At 38.2% G+C, this 18,582-nt stretch overlaps 1 protein-coding gene across 8 annotated transcripts in view; it reads left to right on the top strand.

Moving 5' to 3' along the window:
- The window catches only part of SMYD3 (SET and MYND domain containing 3), a 429,108-nt gene that overhangs the window by 214,985 nt on the left and 195,541 nt on the right, over nt 1-18,582 (top strand). For 2 of the 8 annotated variants that reach the window (XM_074925613.1, XM_074925604.1), the window contains exons 2-3: nt 10,240-10,276; nt 11,434-11,561. The exons of 5 other annotated variants lie outside the window; for them this stretch is intronic. The gene's annotated coding sequence lies outside the window, so the exon portion shown is untranslated. The remainder of the gene's footprint in view (nt 1-10,239; nt 10,277-11,433; nt 11,562-18,582) is intronic. One more of the 8 variants, XM_074925619.1, reaches the window with a different exon arrangement.

The following is an 18,582-nucleotide window of genomic DNA, read 5'->3' as shown; positions in this document are numbered from 1 at the left end:
CTGTGCTGTATCACTTCAAATCCCTTTTTTTCAGGGGTCGATTTCCCCACATCTGGAACTACCACTCTCAGTGCACCGCCAGGAATCAAAAGTGCATGTCTGCTACATTGTCTTATACACTTGTCAGCAGGAAAACACTGCCTGCCTTGTGCTTGTTTCACTTTTAAAATGCCAGTTATCCTTTTGTTCAAGTTAGAAGCATGTACATCTGTTTTGGCACCATGATTTCAAATAGCTGTAGTCCTGATACTAAGAATTGTGCGCTCTCAGGACTTGCAAGAGCTGGAAGCATCTGAAATTAGCAGGCTAGAATGAAGGCAAGTAAAGTACTAAAGGGCTTGAATCAGTTTAGGATTACACCAGAACACATAATATGAGAGCCAACTCTCCCTGTTGATGAAAGTGTACTGGGAGAGAGCTGAGAAGATACCAGCAGATGTTTTACCTCCTACCAGCTGGTGCTAACTGGGACTCCCACAGCACTGAATGCAAGCTGAAATAATCTTTGTTGAGGATATTTCTGCAAGACACCCATCTGCACTCAGGGAATGGCCTTTGTAACCAAACTGGATGCATCCTGTGAAACCAGAGGGTTTATTGGCTCTGTAGCAAGACCAGGCTCCTTTGCTTTCAGGAATGATCCTTCTTGGCCTGAAAGGTTAAGGTGAAAGTTGTGTGTGGGTGTTAAATTTATTATGCTGTTGGTGGACTGCAGACTTCCATGCTCACTAAAATGTGATGAATCGAGCAGAAATAACTCAAGCCTCTATCCTGCAATTTGTTGAGGGGAGACATGCACCTGACAGCTGATGGAGTTAAGCATTTTCAGCTTAAAGGTGTAGATCCTCAGCGCTTCTGAAGAGCAAAGAGGAGTTGAGTTATTTACATTACTCAGTGCAGATGTCAGGCTTTTGGTCTCATCATTCATCATTGCTCAGCAAGCACCTGTGTTCATACGTTGCATCATAAATACTACAAAATGAATATGTAATTTTATATTAGTCCTGGTTTTAGCTGGAATAGAGTTAATTTTCTTCCTTGTAGCTGGTATAGTGTGTTTTGGATTTAAGATTAGAATAATGTTGATAATACACTGATATTTTTAGTTGTTGTTAAGTAGTGCTTATCCTAAGTCAAGGACTTTTCAGCTTCTTGTGCCTTGCCAGTGAGAAGACTGGGGGGAGGGGGGGGAGGGGGGGCACAAGAAGTTTGGAAGGGACACAGCCGGGACAGCTGACCCAAACTGGCCAAAGGGATATTTCATACCATATGACTTCATGTCAAGTATATAAAGTATATAAACTGGAGGGAAAGCTGGCAGGGGACCACTGCTCAGGGACTGACTAGGCATCGTTTGGTGCATGGTGAGCAATAGCATTGTGCATCATTTGCTTTGTAAATTCTAATTATTATTATAATTTTTATTATTGTTACCAGCCTTATTACTATTTCCTTCCTTTTCTGTCTTATTAAACTGTCTTTACGTCAACCCATGAGTTTTACTTTAGTTTTTTTTCTGCTTCTCTCCCCTATCTCACTGGGTGGAGGGAGTGATTGAGAGGCTGTGTGGTGCTTATTTGCTAGCTGGGGTTAAACCACAACAGTATTCCTTGAATAAGGCTCTGATTCACAGCCACACAATGACATGCACAGCAGCCATGTCATGTTACTTGTTAAATATATATTGGAGAGTTATGATTGAACCCAATTATTCATGTATATAAGAGATTTCTTTACTTAATAACACCTGTGCAAGCAGGGAATTGTGCTCTTTTAGACTGGACTTAGGCGTGCCAGAATGATGTCTGGGAAGAGCCTCCCTCCGATGCTACTTAAATTAAATGATTGATGGATGAAAGTAGGTCTGTAATTTGTTTTATCTTCTAACTTTGGAAGTTTAAACTTTAAGGAGTCTTTTTCATGTCGATAGGTACAATGATGAGCTCCAGAGCTTTATATAGGTCTGGACTAGAAGTCTCTATGTCAGAGGTGCAAAACCTGTAGAAGAACCTGAATTCATATTGTATTGCTTGGGAAGAAAGGTGAAAGACTCCAGATCTACATGGATGAATAACCCCTCCAAAACAGACCTTAAGAAGTTGACAAAAAGCCTACCGCAATTGAAAAACACAGCTTTGTTGTTACAGTCGGGAAAGACAAGGATAAAGTGAAATTGCCATGCTGGTTTAAATCTTGCAAAATAAGTGTAAATTGCCATGCTGGTTTAAATCTTGCAAAATAAGTGTAAAGTCCCTTATCTATAATGTCAAAAGTTCATCAGTCAGAAGAAACTGGGTGATCAAGTAATTAGAATAAAAGAACCCTAGAATACTTTAGGTTAAAGGGACAACCCTTTCTAGTGCAACCCGCTATTCAAAGCAGGTTTAATTAGATCAGGTTTCTCATGTCTCATGGCTGTGTCCAGTCAAGTCTTGAACACCTCCAAGGAGTGAGATCTACAACTGGTCTGGGCAACCTGTTTCAGTATTTAGCCAACATGTCATAAAAGAAAAAAGAAATCTTTATATTTAATTGGAATTTACCACTTTCCAGCTTGTGTCTGTTGTATCTTGTCCTACTGCTGTGCCACTCCAAGAAGAGTCTGGCTCCATCTTCTCTGTATCTTCCAGTCAGGTAGCTCCAGAAAGGAAATGAGATAAACCTGAATTGCAGCGGCTGGGGACAGATAATAAGAACTGTTTACAGAGTGGCAGTCACCAGCCCTAGTGTTTTCCACCAGTCTGAAAATGACTGACCAGTATGTACTAGTGTGTACTGCTTACCCATACTATGAACCAGCAACACTAGTGAGATGCCACCAAAAAAAAGACAAAGGCACTCTTGAAATTGACTGACTCGGGAATTTCCAGACATGGTTGTTAAATGTAGCTCAAGTCCTGTTAGAGATGGATGAAATCAAAATGGAACAGGTACAAAGCAGGGCTATGAAAATGATTGATTATGGGGAATAAGGAGGAGTAAGATAGTTTGATTTGTTCAGACACATCGAGTGAAGACTTTGGAAGGCATCTTAACTGCTCTATGTAAGTTCATTAGCACTAATAGGTATAAATAAGAAGGGATAGGTGAAGACTGTTAATTAGAAAAAGGTTTTAAACATGAAAGTAGTGAAGACTTGAATCAGCCTTTAGAAAGAGTGGTCGTCAAAATACATGAAGCAGAAACAAAATCAAACTGACTTTGACATGGCAGGGGTGGGGGGGGGGGGTGGTGTAGCATTTGCTGAATATGCCATTTGTTTTTTCAGGGTAGACATTGTTCTTAGAAGGAATTTGCCCGGCATTTCAGTACACGTGGTAACATTTGGTTACTCCTGTCATGCCCTGTAATTTCCTGAGCACATGGACAGGATGATCAGTGTGTGTGCAGTTCGCTTGGCAAATCCCAGATGCTCCCCGGTGCCTGCACTTTGTGAGCATGTGGTAAGAGTTGGTCACAGAAAGGTCAGGTTTACTCTGTGTGTGTGTGTGTGTGTGACGTTAGCCCAGGGTCTTTACTGATGTGTCAGATGACTGGGCATGAGCTTTGCATGTGCATTTCTGCTGTGGAACTTTAAGATAAAAATATGACAGCCCATAGGAAAAACCATTTCTGAAGAGATTGGATGATGTGTACTCGGTGTGTACCCTGGGTACCTGTGCTTTCAAACACAGGTCTTTCTTATCCTTGAGCAACCACAGTATTGTTCCTTGATTAAACAAAAATAACCATTTTCTAAGAATGTTGACTGAATTTTTTTCAACTGTATATTTTATTTGGCATAATTATATGACCTTACAAGCAATTTAAATAATTATGAAACTGAAAGTTGACCTAGTGTTTGTTAATCCAGTTAAGTGTTTTGTTTTGGACAGCCTGGTTCTGAAGCAGACTAAATTAAAGTGAATTCCAGCTGAGAACTGGTTCTAGTATTTGTGATTCTGAAGTCATGAAGTTGTCAGTTGTTAAAGCATTTCTGTATTTTATATTTAATTTAAAAACTGTTATATATTTTGTAACCATAAGTAGGGTAGAGCAATGTGAGGGCATTGATAAAACAGAAAGATATTTCAGTGTACAATAACAGATTAGTGTTAAATGGAGTAACAATGAGAGGACTTAGGCAGAATATGGAAATACCGATAACAAATAGATGAGAGGCAATTAATGACATGGGAGTTCAAATTAAGGAAAAGCATGGAAATATTAAAGGTTATTTAAGAGGGGTTTTTTTTGAACAGGGAAGTATTAAGGAGGTTATCAATAGAATATTTTCCAGTATTTACAAATCAAAAGCAGACAGTAGAAAATAACAGTGCGGGTGAGAGATGGAATGAACAATGGTTTGGAACAGCATATGCTGCTAAAAAAGAAACAGAAGCTGCCTGCTCAAGAAGGGGATATCTGACAGATAATCAACTGATGTTTGCATCAAGGTCAGTCATTGACAGTCACTGCAGTGTCTCTAAGTTTTTAGATAAAAAAATCTTTGAACTAGATTGATCCACAGAAGTATTTACACTGAATTAATGAAACTGCAGACTGGGTTGTATGAGCCCCTGTTGTTTTGGTTTGGAACAGGTTTTGCCTAGCAAAGTGCAGCATTATTGTATTTTGCTCACTGGGGGGTTTTATTAATGTGCAAAACTAAAAATAATGACATATCTCCTGCATTTCAAATGTCACCTTTTAGCATAAGCACAGACTTTCAACCCCACTGACCAGTGAGCCTCTGAAATTATTTGTTGGGATGAATGGCTTTATCCAAAGCATAGATTGGATTAATCCATACAAATTTGCCAACTTCTGGAACAAAACTTCCATCAATTTCTTGTAGCGTAATTGTACATATGATCACAGATATTATTGTAACTGTTTCTAAGTAGTTTTTTTGCTGGTAACACAAACAAGTGTTTGATGCTTGGAGAAATGATTGTTTTTGAAAATGAAATCTGGAGCTGTTGCACTGCCGGACTGGGAAAAGCTGAAAGGGAGGTGATGGGCAGCTTTCATGTACCTGCTTTCATCTTGTCACCAATGACTTTCAACATGAAGGAGGAGAACTTTTTTATAGGGAAGAGATGCAGATTTTCTAAAGTTAATCAACGGAGTTTGTGTCTTTGGGACTAATTGTCATAATGCACATGAAAATTTACCCAGATTAAGTCAGACCTGTAATAGAAATGGTGGTATTACTTAAAGATCTATTGGCAGGAGGAATTTCCCTGTCCGGGTTCCCTTCTGAGTTTGAGCTTGAAACCTACAGTCCTTGGTCCAGCAAAACTTAGTTCATGATCTGTTTGAGTAAGAATTCTAGGATTTTTGCCCCATGATGTAAAGAAATGGAAGGATTTTTGGAAAAGAACTGAAGTGCATTGTTATGGTAAGTGTTCAGGTGTAATGAGAGTACACTGAGATCTGTTAAACTTACAGTTTCTGATTTTTTAATCCTGTTGATCATGAATGTCATTAGGTTTGATATAAGCCTTTTTATCTTTTACCAATACCTGGATAACAGTTGCTGTTCACAGTTTATGGATGGAGAGAACAAAATGATTGGTGTTATTTGATAATAAATAAAGTTCTGACTCATACCAAAACGCTAACTTAGCAAATGCAAGTTTATTGATGTTTATGTTTTGGGGACCACCTAAATACTGCATTTTTAATTATTATTTTTGAAAAATTACTTTCAAGAGAGTTCCAAAACCAAATTCAAAATTTTTCAGTGCAATGAAATGTGGCAGAAAAAAAATGCTTTCCTTGAGCACAAAAAACTTGATCCAAATGCCATTTAAAAATCAGTGAAAGTTTGCTTTTGATTAGGTCACAGTATGCAACATTTTTGAAATTAGGTGCATCTTAAATACCTTTGAAAGCTGCAATGCTACGTTTCAAAAGTGAACAAAAGCTAACTTTTGAGGCAGTAACTTTCATTAGTGTGTAGCCAAGTAGATCAGTTATATCATATATGAGGTGTGTTTGTGAAGCAGAAATACAATATCCTATCAGAGAAATAACATATACAAATAACATATACAAATAACATATAGAAATACATATGAAAACAGAATTTAACCTTAAAGTACTTATATTTGTTGTCCATCCTTCTATCTGGACATAGATGGGACAAACCAGCTCATGGGATCTCTTCTGGGCTTAATAAAGGGTGTTAGTTTTAATAAGACATTTTTGTTAAAGCCCAAATATTGCAGATTTCTATTGGGATTACAGTAGAGGACAGTGGGAATTTCGAAGGAGAGTTAAAGGTATGCTCCCTACCCTTTATAGGAAAAGCTTTTCTGCAGATACATGTTATTGTGCAAACAGAAACATCTCTTTTCCTTTTTACCTCAGTGGACCTTGACATTGTTGATGTGGTTAACATGTATATATAAGAACCTGGAAGCTGGAGTCCTTCCTTTGTGAATTTAGAAACCTGTAGCAGTGTGGGTTTCCCATGCCTGTTCAAAATGTAGGGCAACCCTCCCATTTCTTGTTGGTGACAAATGAATTATAGCCTGTTGACCGAAAGCACATTCTTGTATCTTGTAGCCTCATTCAGCTATCTCAGATGTTTATATGATGAACTAGCTATTTGATGAATTAAGGACTTCAAAAAGCAAACCAAGAACACCTGCAGTCTCTGTGTTGTTTTCCCCTCTTTCTAAACCCAGTAAAAATATAACTTTTGCTGATTTCCTGAGGTTGGCAAAGGCTTTTCAACAGCTCTCTATAAATCATTGAGAGTAAAATATTTCTGCTTTCTGCAGGGAAATGTGTATGGTAGAATTCAAGCCAGTCATTTAAGTGATCCTCAGGGATATGGCATCAGATTGCACTCTTTGGTGCCTTTTTATTGTCATTGTATGAAGGCAGCAACTGTTGCATAAATGGAATTTTTGGGTGAAGAAATTATTGAGGACAAATCCTGGCCATGTTTCCATGGCCAGCTTGAAGCAGAACTTGTTGAGTGCAGGAGGGAAGAACAGGATATGAGGTGCTATGAAAAGGCAGGTCTGGGAAGGTTGAGAAGCGAAATCAAGTCTACTTCATTGCTTATGTTGAGTAGGGGCAGATGCGGATCTGCCAGTCAACTTTCTGTTGGAGAAGACATAAGATTCAAAGAGTCTTGGTTCTTCCCTGAAGTGGTGCACCTTGGGGCAGAATTATTTACAAATAGCATGTAAGTAATGGCCTTCCGCAAACACCAGATCTGTCTCTCCTGGGGAATTACAGTTATTTCCAGAATTCACTGTAATTAGAGAAGCTTTTCCTAGCTTCCCTCCAACTGGTTTGTGAGTTCAAATTTTTCCAGTTTCCTGAAGACTCAGCAGGTGCTCATCACTCCCTGTGACAAGGACTGCAAACCTGTGCGTCCGTGCCACCCAGAGCCTTCACCATCCCTTGCTGTCACTTTTCTTGGGTTTCCCCAGGGGCGCACTTGTGCAGGAGAGGGCACCAGTGTTGCATTGTGCCCCTGAAGTCACAGCAGTGCAAGGCCTCGGGAAGGTGTTTGCGCAAGGCTGGTGTTGGGGGCAGAGTTTGTCCCAGAGCAGTGAGGCTGAGCTCTTCAGGACACGTTCTATTTGTTTCTATTTCTCATGGTAAAATGTGTTTTGGAATACTAATTAACTCTTACAACTATTTTAATGTCTGCTGAGGGACGTAGCTTGAGGGAACCAAAAAAAAAATTATGGTAATAGTTTCGAAAAAGTACAAAGGCCACATTTTCAGCATGTAATAGTTTCAGAGGAGCACAAAGGCCACATTTTTTAGCAAAGCATTTGACTTGCTTTACATTAAACATGCCCTCAAGTTCCATATTTATTTTTAATATATTACTCCTACAGCTTTTCTTCCTCCACAGTGATTTTCCCTTGCTGAATAACGTCCGCTTGGCTTTCCTTGTCCCAAACAGAGCTGTCAATCTTAAAGATTAAATTGGCATCATCTTTTCCCCAGCTCCAGCTGTCCTTGGCTTCCTTCAAGTTCTTATCAGTGCAATCAAAGTACAGTGTACTTGTACCCATATATTTTAAAATCTGTACTGGGTTTGTTTCTTCTGGATAGTACCCAGTCTATCACAGTGGTCAAAATTGTTTCTGGCATCCACAGAGATAATTATAGTGTGTCATAATGTTGTGAATAGTGTCTTGCATTAATCTCCTTACATCACTGGGCTTGATCACTAGATAATAGAAATAACTGTTGGGCTTATAGTCAGAAATCTAAAGATTGTCATTCTTCTATACTTTTAGCATGATTGATTAACAAACTTGTCTTGAAGAACATACCTATGAGCCTTTTCTGGATTTATTTAGACTGCACATGAGACCTGTTTCAAATTTTGACCTGAGATGAAATGCATTTAATAAGAATTGTGGCATGATCCATGACAAAGCTATCAGAGGGAATGTCTTGCCGTTTTTAAGGCTGCACTGCTGCTTCAGTCTTCATCCCAGTGGTTTTTAGTTAGTTAGTTTTTGACAAGTTTAGTGTTCAAATTTTTATTCTATTTTAAATCTTCAAAACAAAAGACATTGCCACGGTGGATTTTAATAGATTATGTTTCAAAATGATCTTCTGGTCCACTTGTCAGTCTTCTCTTTTGTAGAAGCTGCCAGGAACCCAATATGAATACATGGTGGGTTTATGAATTTAGGATTTGGTTTATGAATTTAGGATTTGGACATTGTGTATCTGTTGTAAAAATGGGAATGGAAAAAAGTGAATACATGCATGGACTGTAGATATATTAAAAAATAATCGTGGCATCTTCATATACATTTTTGATTTAAGGGATATATGACACAATATTTGGTATAACAGTGCCAAAGATGCTACATGCCAAAGAGAATTCAGACAGTCTTCTGCAAACTTTGGGTTTAAATGGACAACCTGCTAACTCCATTAACGTCAATCCTTTGTATCTCTATGTACCACATTAATAGAGTGTCTGCTGGAAAAGATGCAGTGTTTGGCTGTAGTACATATTTAGAACTGTTTAATATTTCACTAATGAAACATGGGTTGTTCCTTTATTTAACTTCTTGTTTGATATTTCTATTTCAGAGAACACTAAACTCAATAATTTATCTAATTTTATGAAAATGCACTCTTTATGGAGGAAATTGGACCAGATCACATCCAGAGGTTCCTTCCAGCCAACATTTCTATCATTGTTTGATTAAAGACACTGCTGTTAATGACATACAACCTTGTAAATTTGTCACCTTTGGTAGAAACAAAGATAATAACAGATGCTACATTTGTAGTTTTCAGAAGGAGAAAAGTTTTGAAAGAAAAATGAGGCTAAGACATGACAATGTGAGATCCAGTAATGGGAGTGCTCTTACCCAACTCTCAGTGAACATGTGCAGCATCTGAGTGGAGTTTGCTAATGGATTTATTTAAGTTGTGAAATTCTGTGTAATATAAACAATATTGGTTCATGGTTCCTGTGAATTTAGTCTGGAAGAGGAACATGTTGGAGATTTTATCTCATAAGGAGCTTGTATCCTGGGTTACAGAGGCTCATATCAGGTGGGACAGAAGGGATTCTAAGAGTTAGAGCAGTGATGTCTTTGTATGAGACCTTTGTCTCAGCAGTCTCACTATCACCTTGGCGACAGTGAGGTTCAATTCATAAGGTATTTTTGCTGAGACTGAGATTTGCACATTCCACCACAGTATTCAACCTGGAGATTGTAATTTATATTTCTTTCTTACTAAATTCTTGTTTCACTCCATTCTTCTATCTAACTCTGGTATTAAACCCAGGAACGATTAACTACCAAAGCCACCTAAATTATATCCATATATATATTCATCACCCCCTACAGCTACCTGAAAGGAGGTTGCAGAAAGCTGGGGATGGGTCTCTTTAATGAAGTATAATAACCAATAGGACAAGAGGTAATGGCCTCAAGTTGCACCAGGGAAGGTTTAGACTAGATATTAGGAAGCATTTCTTTCCAGAAGGGGTTGTTAGGCGTTGGAATGGGCTGCCCAAGGAGGTGGTGGAGTCCCCATCCCTGGAGGTGTTTAAGAGTCGGGTCGACATAGCGCTGAGGGATATGGTGTAGTTGGGAACTGTCAGTGCTAGGTTAGCGGTTGGACTGGATGATCTTCAAGGTCCTTTCCAACCTCGATGATTCTGTGATTCTGTGATATCCACTCTTCTATGCAGTTTATTGTGCTGTTAAGTAACTCCCTGTTTGTTTGGTTTCTTTGCAGGTAAGTAGCACTTAGCACCTGTTAGTCAAGAATTATGGTAAGTATCTTGTACTAAGCAAAAACAAAGTTAAACTTGTGTTTTGTTCTTTACAGGGGATATATGATCTAGGAAGTTAGTCATACAATAAAATTTATTTCAGATGCTAGTCTGTGCCTAGAATCTTTGCAGATGTTATGGGTTTACAACATTTTTCTCCTCAAAGTATTATTCATCTGTTGCAGGAAGAAGTAAATATAAATACTCAAGGCAATATTTCAAGGAAGTTGAGCAAACTGTTTACTTTAAACAAAATAAACAAATGAGGGTTTCTTTCTTTACTCTCAACTCCTTTCAGCTGTAGTAATCTTGGAAGTTGTTAGTAACTAAATGAAAATCTCACACACAAATGCAGTATGTAAATCTTGCTTTCCCTTTAACTTTTTTTTGCTATAGGATATTTCTTAGACTCTTCTGCTTATCCTGTCTTTGGCTTGATGAAAATACTATTAATGCTTAATTCTTGTCTATCTTGTTTGATTAATAGATCTCAGTGTGCTTCCTAAAAGATGCCAGTGTCATCATCCTTATTGTATAGCTGCTGAAAGAGTATGGTGAAGAGACCATACTCCCAGAGTATGGTGAAAAAATTTGTCCCGTGTCACTGTCAGGGCTCTGACAGGGCTCAGCATCCTCTCTGGGTGAACAGATGCTCTAAAATAAATCTGATTTTTCTACTATGCATCACTCCTCTCATTAGTTTTAAATCTTAATATGGTACTTAGTTGCTATCCAAGCAAACTGTAAAATCTGATTGTTCGTTTCCAACTTTTCTTACTTCCTAGCCTCTCCAGAGGCAGTTTTTATACTGTTACTATACTATTAAAGGTGTTACAGCTTTGCACTGCAGTGTTTGGAATTTAATAAGTGTCCATGGTACATTTTTTCTTGTGGTAAGACTGATAGTTTCTCAGCACTTGACACAGATGCTGTTTGAGCATTTGATCCTCTTAGAAAGTCATTGTGTTTTTCCTCCTTGTAGTTTAACTCTGCAGAAAATTTTTCTGGTTATTGCTAGACTACATACAATTCTTACCTTGGGTTTTTTGGGTTTTGTTGTTTTGGTGTTTTTGGGTTTTTTTTGTTGTGTTTTTTTTTTTGTTTTGTTTTGTTTTTTTGTTTTTTTTTTAACATTTTCTCCTTTCTTCTCCTCATAGGTCCCATTTTTTGTCCTGGAGCATTTTTACTTTGAATTCATACTGCTCTCTTCAACTGATCACACAACTCAGTCATCCTTAGTCACAGAGTCTTTTCCTTTCATCCTTACAGTACCTTGACAACACCTGTAAGTTTATGATCTCATCTGTGTTTATTTTAAAGTCTAGTCATTCAAATGTGTTATACCAGTGCCTTAATTAGCTGATTTACTTTGACTATGTTTTCTCATTTTTCCATGACATCTTCTCCAGAGGTTTATTTGTGCTGCCTGCTTTCTGTCATCTTCTGTAAAATGTTTTGCCAGAGGATTATTGCTCTATGTCAACTATCATTTTCCTCCCAAATATTTTTCCAATACATATTTGTTCATGCGCATACAAAAGTAAGATAGATGTGAAGCCACATTTAATCACAGGCTGACAGAGAAATAAGAGGTGTCTTCTAGAACTGTCAAGAACCAAATCTGGACGTGAAGTTACATATTCTCTTCAGAGGTCAACTCTGAATTCCTTCTGCCCTTTGAGACACCATTATCACTTTGCATCCCCATTTTATCTGTTGTGTGCTAAGTTGGTTACATTGCTGTGTTTCCATAATTTACTTTTTTGAGGACAGGTTACGGGGCTGATATGGTCAAATAAGAAGGATGAATGGATGCTTTTCATTGATTTTTGAAATTTGTTCTGTCTGGTCAGGGGTGGGGAGGTGGGTCTTGGATTTACAGCTTTTCCTGGCAGAGACTCAGTTTATGGTGCAGCTGCAGGGAACGATTTCAAAAGATGGTTTCCTAGCTCTAATAGGTAGGAAAACATGGTAGGCCTGGAATTAAGAAAATCTGGATGGACCTACTGATCACGCTTTGTCTATACCAGTTCAAAGCACTAGCAATTGTTTTGGCTGAAAAAGTACCTCTGAAGAACAGAGGTAAAAAACCCTAACCCTGGTGCTATTTGATGAGGACATATTTTATTTTGGATTCTTTTTTTTAATACTTTTTACATAACTGACTTTAAATATGTTTTCCAAAGATTGAGCATATTTCCTAGCATATTTCCTGCCTTCCAGCAGAAACAGAGTATATCATATATGCAGATCATACTGCAAAAACAAATCTTAGAATGTTATGAATTCATAAATTTGTAGCATGCAGTTCTGCATATTGTTTCTGAGGTGGTGTTTTCAAAAAAGCTGTAGAAATATGGAGATTTGACAACATTCAATTAAGATTCTGTTTCATGAATACATTGGAAAGAGTAGCATGAGAGACTTTTTTGAATGTAATAAGCAGAAAAAAAAAAAAAGGGTGAAATAATCATCCTTATTAAAAAGCTACCCATTGTGCCTCTATAATAACAATGAGTTTTATAGTTAAAGGACTGAAATGTATCACCAGATTATTTACGAAAAATATGATGCATCTCTTCAAAATGATATCCCTAATTCTTGAAGTGCCGAATGAATTTTGTGCATTTTTTCCAACAGACTCGTTGTTTAGACTGCGATAAAATGAATGTTTTAAAATTTTATTGTATTTAAGAAATTTCTTGAACTAAGTTTATTGTTATTGTTGCAAATGATCGCAGCCAAGGCAATGCCTTACATGCATGAAAGTTTATAAAAAAGTGACTAGTGAGTACACCTATGTAGTTTATAAAAATATTTCTAGAGGTTGTAGGGTTTTTTTTCTTTTACCTGGGAGTTTCTGTGCTGAAGCAGTTGAAAATAATTCTTCAAAGAAACTAATGCAGATTTGTCCTCTCTAAAAGTGTTTTTTACCTCATCTTCTGGATGAGCCGATTAATTAAAGACATCCTTAACAGAAAGATCACCCTCTATTAATTTGTTGGCTGTGGTTGGGGTGGGTATTGCTATGCACCTTCCCCAGACAGGCTTCCTGATTCGGTGACAGTGAGGGAAAGGAAAGTCTGTCCTTATTTCCACTAGCAGCAAGAAACAGCCATGATCACTTGTCCTTTCAACATAAAATTTCATACACTGTTAATCTGCTGGGTTTTGCTTTGGTACCTGTTTTGGTGTTGTACTGTTTATTTTGAAGCAATATAATTTCTGGTCAGAAATTAGGCTTTACATTTTGCCAGGAGTATCACTGGCATTGTAACAGTTTATGTAAAATACTGAACATCAATGGAAATAATGGTCCTGTTTCCTTTGTCTCAGTAGTTGTATAGTACCTCCCTTTTATAAGCAGTCAAGATTAGATCTCCTGTTGGCATTCGATGGCAGGGATTTACTCTCATATAGCACCAAAAATCATAAGCAGGATGTGTCAATAGAAGTAATTACACTGGATCCAGCACATCCCATTTCATGTCTTATCTAAGTAAAGCAGCTAGATTATGTATTTATTAAAATAATAATAAAATACAAGTTCATTTTTGTGTGACTCCATTTCAACAAGCAACTATCACATTCACTGTTTTATAACTCTTTCATTGCTCTAGTTTTGTCAGTGAAAGAAAGAATAAAAACAGTGGTTGTCAGAGAGACGTGTCTGTGTCTTTCTGTTCTCACTGAGTTACCCTGGTATATTTATGTCTTGTGGTTCTTCTCAAAATTTTTCGCTACCTGCCTTGTTGGAATATATAAGGTGATATTTTATATAGCAAGAGGAAAAGGCACTAATTTCTTCCATCCAAAAATTTAAAATCCCACTTTAATATCAGAGGATAACAATTTAAGAGTTTGTTCTTGTAAAAAATTGAAGGGATTGACTGAAGATTTTGTAGTTCAGCAGTTGTTGAAATGTAACAGGTAACTAACATTGTTTTGGTTGTTTCCTACTATTTTCTTTAGCATCCTTTAAAACAAATGCCGTTTAGACTTGTTTAAATGTTAAAACTTACATCAGGCAGAGATATGTCGATTGGTTTCATGAGAGTGGAAGGCTCTCAATCTGATATGTTTAAAGTTCCCAGTTGTGAGGTTGGAGGAGCGTACACCATTTTTATTGCACAAGTGGCATTTTTTTCTCCCTGTTTTTGTCAGTGTGCCTTAGGAGGAGGATCTCAGGGACCACATCTGCATGTATGATAGGATGTCCCTCTTTTTGTGACTTTCATCCTTTTTCCTGTGTGCAGGCCTTTTCCACAATGTTGCAAATTAATGCTAACTTCAGTGGTGACTTTGATGATGTTGGTTTCTCGTCTACAGACTGGGCTGATACTGCCAAGATCATGTCACTGAGCAATCAGATGCTGCTAAATCGTAGTGGTGATCAAAATGGTTTGTTGGGATGAATTCATACTAATAGCTCATGGAGGAATATCTGTTCCCTGTCATAATTCTGTTTTGAAGTTTTAATTTGTGTGTGTGTGTGTACTTTGTAATGCTTTCAAAACAACAACCATTTTGCTAACTTGTCTTTGAAGCTGACAATGTCAAGTTACACACTAGAACTGACTTATGGGATGTCTACATCCCACTTAGAGCAAGGGGGTTGCCTGATCCCTGGTGCTGCTGTTGCTCGAGTCCCCTCTCCTGTGCATCCAGAGTGTCCTGGAACGTGGGTGAAAGCAGGACCTTATCCTTCAGTCGAGTAGCGTGGGCTGGTTGTGACTAGGAATGCTGGCATCTCTGGTGTGCTGGCTGTGCCTGGGATCCCATGCCCTGTACTCGAGACCTATGAGTAACTAACGTGTGCAATTTGGCATACTTTTTGACAATAAAAATCACAAGATCTTGGAAAGAGGGGATAAGCCAGTTGCAGTGGAGGTGCACCTGCTGAGATGGTTAACTGTGATTAAGCTAAGGCTGAAAATCATTTAACTTTCTGTGGAAGGAAAAAATTCAACATATATGTGATTGAAGTCCTGGGGAGTTTTAGTTCTTGTCTTTTGTAGCTACAATAAAAATACAAATTCTATTCCTGTGATGAGCTTCATGTGGTTATTACTAAGATATGCTCATTTGTCAAAACTTAATGGACCACAAAAAATGAGTGTCTCAACAAGTGCATCTATATTCGTGTTTTAATTCAGACCAGGAGTGCTCTTCTGAAGTGAATTTCCCAACCAATCCCCTTTGGTTGGTTTTGGTTGAGCAGTAGGCCTGGCATGTATGAACTTGTTGCTTTTTTGATGAACCTAAACTGGAGGATGTGCTTAGGGAGTCTTGAATGCAATCCAGGTGCAAGTAAGCTTCAGGACAAGACACCAAAGCAGAGCTAATCTGAAGTTTAGACCAAGAAACAGAAAAATCTGAAATTTTTACAGGAGGGATGACACATCCTCAGCACTAAATTTTGTTCTATAGACCAGTTCCTATTTGTCTGTAATACTTTCTAACATATAAGTAGCCAGTGTTGCCACATACCTTTTGCGTTCTTACTGCCTCATGGAATTGAATTATCTCTGTTTCGGACAAAGATACTGTGTCCACTTTTATGATTTATACTAACACAGTTCCTGCATAAAATCTTCGTCTTTTCATAATGCTTAGTACTGATAAAATACCACATAAATATGTGTCATTCTGCAGATTGGGAAGATGAGTGTTAGTACATGAGGAGTGGCAAAGCTGAGAATTATGAAATGGGTGCTTTTGCCCAGTTTTTAAATGCATTCATGCATATTTAGCATTCCTTCCTTTGTGTACCCTAAAGAATGACTCCAAAGCAAAAAATGACTCTTTGAGGTCAATGACTGACAAATAAACCTTTGCCCCCCTTTTCTTTCAGGTGGTCATTAATCTCCAGAAAAATCAGAGCAGCTAGTTGTGTTGGGTCATTTTTGCTGTGCCTTAGTCTTCTGAACACTTTGGAGAATAACATAGGTTGCTGTGGGTTTTGATGATACCCTGTTCCAGGCACTGTGCAGAGCTTCAGCACCTTTCCATATACTGGCTGAGCATGTCTGAGTAACAACATAATGGTTCAGCTCATGAAATTGCTGAATGAGGCTCTGTGTTACTCAAGGCTGAGGGGAAGGTGTCATGAAGTTGCTAGTGCAACAAGACAGTGTGGCAGTGTTAGGGAGGCTGTTGGTGAACAAGAGAGAAAAACTGGCTGGAAAAGGCAAGGGTAAAGAAATGGAGACATGAATGCCCTGTAAAAAACATTCATTGTCAATAACAAAGGCCAACAAATATATTTTTCAATTAATAAACCTGAATATAGGCTAAAAAAATTGTTCCTGGGCCATTATTATTCATACATGTGATGAATTTCATAAAGATTTAATTGCAGCAGTAATAATTTCCTCTTACAAATAACAATCTCAAACTGCTACACAAAGGAGGTTGCTGTTATTATCCCAGTTCGGAGGGGGGATGAGATGGTGGAGGGTTGAAATTACTTGTTTGAAGTTGCTCAGAAGATCCAAACAGATTGAGCAGCAGTTCCCAGATCTCCCTAAACCTCAGATCAGTGCTCAGTGTGCACAGTATCTATAAACCAACAAACACCGGTTTATGGCTCTGTGGCATAGGATGGGCTTTGCCTGGGGGTGCTCACCCAGCCTCTGGGAGCTGCTCTGGTGGCCTTGGCCTCTGTAGTATCTGATCTGGGACAGGGAGGAGTAAGGCTGGGGGTGGACTCCTCCTCCTCCTTCTCCCAGAGGTGGCCAGTGTCATCCAGTTGCTACCAAAAGTTTTACGCAGTCATGCAAAGTTCATATGTAATCTAACTCTCCAGTTTGAATGGTTTATATGAGCTACTGTGATGTCCAAATTTTGTTGAGTGGCAATAGTGTCAGTAAGTTGTCCGTCATAATTTTGTAGGTATTATTAAGTTCATTTTGTGTTCTTTGCTAGTGCTTATTATCTAATTTATTTTAAATCATTTGTGTTAGTTCAGTAAATACTGGTTCTGATTTAAAACGCACTTTCACAGGTTCTTTACTACATTTGTATTCAAGAGGCATATGCTCCTTTTGAATCCATTGGATCTAATCACATGCATACATCATGCGAATGTGCAGTTACTTTCAGAAGCAGATTTTTTCACCCGCATATGGACGGATTTCTATAAGGTGAAGTAGAGACTTCTCTATCAGAGAAAACCATTGTCACTGTCAAATTGTTTGGTCTTGTCACTTTCCTGCATCTTCCCTCAGCATTAAATGTGCTTCCAAAGCATGTAAATGACTTACAGGCAGGGGGAGAGGTGGTAAAACATCTTCAGAAAGCCTTTTTAACTTTGCATCAGGAACATAATCCAAGGGTTTCCTTCTGTCAAAGCTGCTGGAAACTGGATAGCGTGTGTGTTGCTTGCCAGAGAAGCCTCAGGCTCTAGTTCACTGTGCTCCTGGTAGACTTCAGACTCGGACCGTAGTCATGGCGTGGCTCTGGGTTATACATTAGTTACCAGATCCACTTTCACACCTTTGGACTGGTTATCTTCTAAACTTCAGAGGGAGGTCAGACTGTGTTAGGATGGGGGTGTGGAGGGTGAAGGTGAAGCAGAGATGTAGGAAAAAGGATTTGTAGGATTTCCTGATAGAACTGGCAGCCCTTTTGCTCTCTGGGTGTCCATTTTCTTGATCCTGTTTCTGAGCTGCATTCTCCCTCGTGTCCAGTAGATGGTAACGATGTGTTAAAAACGCTGCTTCATCCCTATTTTGATCGGAGGAAATACTGGTGTCCCTATCACGATGGATGTGCTCGGTTCCCAAGGATTATATATCAAAGATTAATTTTTACTCTTTTTTTCTTTTTTTAAAAAATTATTTTCATTTCTGGTAAGTTATTCAGTCTGCTGTGATAGCAAGGTCTTGGTCTATATTGCTTAATCACAATATTTTGGCTTAGATTTTGTTAAACACTTTCACAGACGTCACTGATTCTGTATTATCTGTAGATCTCTTATGAAATATTATGATAAAGAACATGATTTAATGGCTGCTTTCAGACACGAAATTTTATAAATCTCCCTTTTACCAGATATTGGAAAGATAACTAGGAGTTCCTACACTACAAAGGAAGAAAGGGAGATTTTTTTGAACTAAAACTTCCAAATGTATTTCTCCTGTTTTCACAACCTCAGGGTCAACTGATTTTGGTAACTGGAATAAGCATTTTAATTTAATTTAATAACTTGCTAGGGACATATGCTATCTATTTATGTAGCACATCTACTACTTTAGTGAGACTGTAAACAAGCTGTTATTGGGAATGGTTTCTAATACGTAGTT

This window comes from Athene noctua, chromosome 1, assembly GCF_965140245.1.
Source record: "Athene noctua chromosome 1, bAthNoc1.hap1.1, whole genome shotgun sequence".
Taxonomy (NCBI): Eukaryota; Metazoa; Chordata; class Aves; order Strigiformes; family Strigidae; genus Athene; species Athene noctua.
Note: the sequence above shows the minus strand (reverse complement) of the source record. Positions and strands in the feature narration are given on the sequence as shown.